The sequence below is a fragment of the Pleurodeles waltl genome, chromosome 7, assembly GCF_031143425.1.
Source record: "Pleurodeles waltl isolate 20211129_DDA chromosome 7, aPleWal1.hap1.20221129, whole genome shotgun sequence".
NCBI lineage: Eukaryota > Metazoa > Chordata > Amphibia > Caudata > Salamandridae > Pleurodeles > Pleurodeles waltl.
This window is the reverse complement of record NC_090446.1, coordinates 1,030,326,375-1,030,332,374: the sequence shown is the minus strand read 5'-3', so window position 1 is coordinate 1,030,332,374 and position 6,000 is coordinate 1,030,326,375. Positions and strand designations below refer to the sequence as shown.

General features: G+C 40.4%; 1 protein-coding gene across 9 annotated transcripts in view; it reads left to right on the top strand.

The window, feature by feature from the left end:
- Positions 1–1,348: 1,348 nt before the first annotated feature.
- The window catches only part of ARSG (arylsulfatase G), a 1,341,775-nt gene continuing 1,337,123 nt past the window's right edge, over positions 1,349–6,000 (top strand). For 7 of the 9 annotated variants that reach the window (XM_069199865.1, XM_069199861.1, XM_069199863.1 and 4 more), the window contains exon 1: positions 1,349–1,478. The gene's annotated coding sequence lies outside the window, so the exon portion shown is untranslated. Of the gene's footprint in view, positions 1,603–6,000 lie in introns of all 9 variants that reach the window. The other 2 variants (XM_069199857.1, XM_069199858.1) reach the window with 2 other exon arrangements.

The following is a 6,000-nucleotide window of genomic DNA, read 5'->3' as shown; positions in this document are numbered from 1 at the left end:
CAATTAAAAAACCAGCATCACCAAAAGATGCATTTTAAATTGTGAGTTCAGAGACCCCAGACTCCACATCTCTATCTGCTCCCAATGGTAAATTATACTTAACAGATATTTCAAGGCAATCCCCATGTTACTGTATGAAAGATAGGTCTTGCAATAGTGAAAATCGAAATTAGTAGAATTTCATAATCAGGACATGTAAAACACACCATTATATATGTCCTACCTTTTGAATACACTGCACCCTGCTTGTGGGGCTGGCTTGGGCCTACCTTAGGGGTGACTTACAGGTAATAAAAGGGAAGGTCTGGGCCTGGCAAGTAGGTGCACTTGCCAGGTCAAAATGGCATTTTAAAGCTGCACACAGACACTGAAGTAGCAGGTCTGAGACATGTTTACAGAGCTACTCAAGTGGGTGACACAATCAGTGCTGCAGGCCCACTTGTAGCATTTGATTTACAGGTCCTGGGCACACCTGGTGCACTGTACTAGTTACTTACTAGCAAATCAAATATGTCAATCATGGATAAACCAATCACCAATACAATTTAGACTGGGAGTACTTGCACTTTGGCACTGGTCAGCAGTGGTAAAGTGCCCAGAGTCCTAAAGCCAACAAAAACTAAATGCAGCACACAGTCAAAAACAGTTCTGAGTCAAAAAGTTTGGGGATAACCTTGCAAAAAGGACCACTACCAAGAAAAGGACCACTACCAACAAGCCTCTTAGCCCTAACGTGTAAAACTGGTATTCAAAATGTCATCAATGAGTGTTTGTTTGTAATGGCTAATTACCTACTACAAATTTTGTTTAGCGTCTGCTGTGTTATTCAACATTTAGAACTTTACAGTTAAACACGATTAATTTACAAAAGCAATTAAACTCTATCAATTGCTGGGAAACTAGATTTGAGTCTCGGCCTCCAGGAAATGTCCTGTGATTCTGGGCAAACCACTTTTTCTCCTTGTGCTTTAAAAAATATATAAAGTTGTACAATTAAATTTATACAACGTTTACTAGTGCTGGGAGGCGTTCAAGTGCTTTATTAGATTGTATTGTTTGTTCCTCTCTGGCCAATGTTTTGAACATCTGTCTGAAGGCCAAGCTTCACGAATCACCATAACTGTAGAACGCTATAGAATCCTTTTTTCCTCTGCTTTGCTGACAAAGTGCCAACTTATCTTCAACTCGTGAAAAAAATTACGAGGAGGAAATGTAAGGGGCGGATCTAGAAAGGCCATTCTTTCTATACTTCTAAGTAAACCATGCGAATGTATGTTGATTTTAAACCGGAAATACCCGCCCACTGTTCCGGAAGACAGGCGTCGCCCAGCCGCTCGCGAACTAGAGCTCCAGGCAGCCAGCGGGATGAGCATCGCCATAACTGTCTAAGGAAAAGGGGGCGTGTCGAAAGACTGCCTCCATTTCCAGAGCGTTTGTCCGTCACCTGAAGAAAGACGATAGAAGGACAACGTCGACCCGTGAGTTGGTCAGTCGGGGATATATCAGCCAATGCTTTTTGGCTGATAAGGGAGGGAAAAGACGCTTCATCAACTGGCAGTAAAAAGCCAGCCGCTTTAAGGAGAACGTTAGCGCTATGCCAATGTGGGTGTTTAGATAGCGCTTTAAGCAGCTAGGCCTTCAGGGCTACCGTGTTTTCAAGTAGCCCTTGCTCAATATTTCCGCGTTCCGAGTGTGCTTAACGTGACGTTTGCAAGCTGTTTATAGCGCTTACTACCCCATATGTGGGGCGTTGAAGTGCTTAGCTGCAAGGATAGCAAGCTACACCACGTAGGGTGTGTTGTTGCAATAGTTTATTTAGTCTTTGCTATGAACCTCCATATGAGAGTGTTTGTTTTATGTGTGGCACTTAATCGCAAGTTCAGCGATACTCTACTGTCCATGAAAGTATTTTCTGAATTTTACACTTTTCCTTTTTTAATTACGTAAAGCTCGTGAACGAATTTTAACCTGTTGTAGGCAGTAAGCGTTCGGGGATAGAGAGGAGTTACGAATTCAGTTCACTCAGTGACGTGCTGATGCCCGGGCATGCAGGTCTTCGTGTACATCAGCCTGTCCAGGTACCCCCAAATGCTTCTGTAGGTATTCACCTCATTTATGGCACATGTAGCAACATTAATGAACGGTAGCTGGTTTTAAATGCATTGATGCTATTAGAGGAGGATTAGTAGGTGTTGTCTTAGCACATCTGTAAAGCCCACCATGACTGAAGCGTGTCCGGCGCTGGAGAATAATTAGCAAGCCAGTGGAAGCAAGATATATTTTTAAATTTTTTGCAGTTCTATATAGCACGAACCCGACCCGAAATTATTGGAGCGCTTCACATGAGCACCAGTTACGTTATGGAAGGACACATTCGTTTATGCTTTTGGCACTTGGGAGATTAAGTGATTAGTCCACAATCACAATATGTTGAGTTAACGCTGAGACTCGAACCTGGTTTCCATGTTCCATGTTTTGAGAGATTTACGAACTATGAAAGTGCACATTCTTACAACAGGAGGGGCTGCGCTCCTTTTTAGAGCCCACTAATATTTCTCTTTCAAATATGAGGCCACTGTTTTTAGGTCTCGCATGTAGGCAGCTTTTGTCTGTCTGGTGTTGAAGTCCCGTGTGCATTATCGACACTTCTAATGGGCTTTGAGACAGCCCCTTGTTTAACATTGGTTGGCCATGTCAGTCACATTTACTTACTGTCTTTTTTTTCAATTGGGTTCCTTCCTTTTCTTGTGTTTGCTCTCCTCCTGGAACATAACTTCTTAGCTGTACTTTTAAATGGATGACTTGTATCTTTCCAGTACTTACATTCCGGGACCTACCTTTTGAGTCCCGCAAACAGACAGCTTAACCTGTTTTTTGTCAAATACTTTTTGTTACTAATAGATTATTAACATATATACGTATTAGTAGACTTTCGGTTAGCCCCTAAACCTTTATTTATTGGCTTTCTTGTCTGACTTTTTCCTGCTTCTTATTTCATGGCGTGTTTCCTCATTTTTGTTTGTCTCGCCTTTGGAGCATTTATTGCTTACGGTTTTCTGAAAGGATGATGTGTCCTTCCACTGCTTGCAACCAGGACCCTAATGTTCCCTTTTAATTCTATCAGTCCACAGGAGTGTATGTGTTTTCTTTCTCTCTTTCTCATGTGCTGCTTCCCTGCTCAAATTGTCCTCCATGCTCCCCTGCTGCTCACCCCCTCCTTCCAAAGCCATTCTCTTACTCCACGCTGGCTTTTATAAAAATGCTTAACCCCCTTCTCCTGCCTTAAAGCTACGGCGGTTGCTTATCAACTTCCTCACGCCTTCACCTGCTTCTCTGTTGCTCCCACTCTCTATCCCTAAAGGCCCACCAGCTGCTATTTACTGCTGGGCTCCTGCTTATTGCGCTTTCTTCATATTTTTGTTTTTATTTGCTGCTCTAGGAAATAGGTGTCCGTCACTGTGAAACAGTAAATAGGACAGCCCAAACTGGTGACTGTATCATATGTGGTGATGCATGTGCACATATACTTCATCCAGGTGAGTCTCCATAGCATAATGACGCATGTGAGTGTATCACTACACTTTTCTTTTTTTCTGACGCAGAGCAGTATCAGAAAAAACGTTAGCAAATCCTATAGGTTCATGTTGCTTTTGAAATAGGAAACCGACTGGCTTTGACAGTGCTTGTTTAACTTATCACACTTTGATGTACTTCCAGTAAAAGAAGCATAGCTTTTAAATTGTTCCATGAAAAGTGGATGATTTTCACATGCCTTGTGTTTTCAGGAATTGCATAATGCTGGTATATTCTTTCAATTTTCCTTAACAGTGTTGTATTACAAGCACCATCATGGCTAGTAATCCTTGTTGGCTGAAAACATCATGACTGGCGGAAGATCACCCTGATGACATGGAACAAGTTGACAAGTTCTTGTACAGTAGTGAATGCTACTAGCTTTATTATTGACAGTGCCGCTGTTTCTCATAAAAGCTGTAGAGGTGGGTAAGCCGGAGAATTTATGGGGAAAGCAGAGAAACAGTTGCACCAGAAGTCCGGCTGAGCACTAATAGGCTAGAGCACGATTTCAGTCAGTGAAAGGATTACTCGTGCAACAAAATATTTTCTAAACAACATAAAGTAAATATACAAATCTAAATACATTGGTAATGTAAAAAGATATGGAGGGGTTAAAAATCAAACATTTATTTTTTCAAAATGGGTATCTTATTTGTAATGAAATTTTATGTAGCCAACAGTACATTGTGTGCTGAAATATTAAATGCCCTACCTATAATGCTAAAATTTAAGATGCTAGCGAAATATTATTGGCTAAATGCTGGGATCGGCTACAGGTGTTGCACAGGACATGGGTCCAGTTGTAGCTATCCTGAGCCCTGGCATTTGTAACACGCAACAAATAAGGAAAAATAAAATGATGCATGTACATCATTCAAGGATATAGCATTGTTGTTATACCGTTTGAAATGCACCCCTTTTAACTAATACATTTCAGTTTTGTCAGTTACTACTGAAGATGAAGGTGCGAGGCATTCATTTGAAGAGAATGTGTGACTTGCAGAGAGTTGTTGGAGATTTCCTTTCTGCTCAGGGTATGCATTTTTAACCATGGCCAGGCACCATTAACTGTCTGACACCTCCCAGAATCGGGGGAAAAAGCACATATAACATTGATACATGTACATTGAGGGGCTTTGACTCGTCCTCTTTCAGCCATCGCTCAATTGTATTATCATTCTTATTTTAGATTAGGCCATAGGACAGCATACATAGTAGATGTGGGCAAACCACTAATGGCTTGAACCTGAAGCCTGACTCTGGCTCAGCTCGAGGCCTTGTTGGAACCCTCAGGCCATAATGAGCCACGCTGTCATGTTGCTTTGCCTGCCTACCTCCCTGTTTCTACCCAGGATCTGGCATTACTATCAGAGCTGCAGACTGTGTAACGGGGGAACCAAGTTCGAGTCTGTGTTGGCTCAACATCCTGTGATTCTGGGCAGATCACACAATCGCCCGTGCCTATAAACAATGCATGTGAACTTGTGCAATATAACCGGTGCTCATGTAAAGCGCTTATCCTTCTGGTTGAGTTTGCACTATATTTAAAAACTGTAGAAAATGAATTACATGACCACCGCACTCAAACACAAATGTACAGCATGTGCATGTAAATATGTATAATTGGATTATATGTATGTATTTAGGTATGTCCATTTCTTTGTGTGTGTGTATATATGTATATAGTTTAAAAATGCATAGTTGTTCTATAGGTCTGCTTAGCAAATGTATATATGGTTAAAACATATATGTAAATATATATTTATCAACTATTTTCTATAGTTAACGCAAAAAACATACAGTGACATATACATGTTATTTGATTAGATGTTTATGGATCTCTTTATTTTAACTATCACAGTATGTAAATATATCCTGACAATTGTATCTGTGATTCACTTTTGAAATAGAGAAAAACATATAAATATAAAAATACACAAATAAATTGGCTTTTAAGTACAGTAACACCTGAAAGTCTCGAGTTTCTACCTGTCTACCCATACTTGCACATATGGAACTGTACACAATACAGATTTATCTCTTTATTAAATTCCCTACAAATGTATAGACTATTTATGTAGTTATGTGTCTATATATTTATTATTTTATTCCTACTGTAGAAAGAAAATAAAGTCTTCAACTTCCTCCAAAGCACTATTTTGTCTCATCCTATGCCTCCCTCAAAATATCCTCTACAGCCTCTGTGGCTCACCCAAAACCTCATTCTACTACTATGATCTCCCTAAGATCCTTTCTTGACTCTTACCTCTGCTATCCATCCTTGACTCACCGCAAACATGATTTTATTTCTATGATTCCCAAACCTCATCTAATCTGAACTCCCAAATGAATCTGTCTAGACTCTTCCCTCCTCTATTCCTACAGTATCCTATTCAGTCAAACTAGCATACTTGCATGTCCACT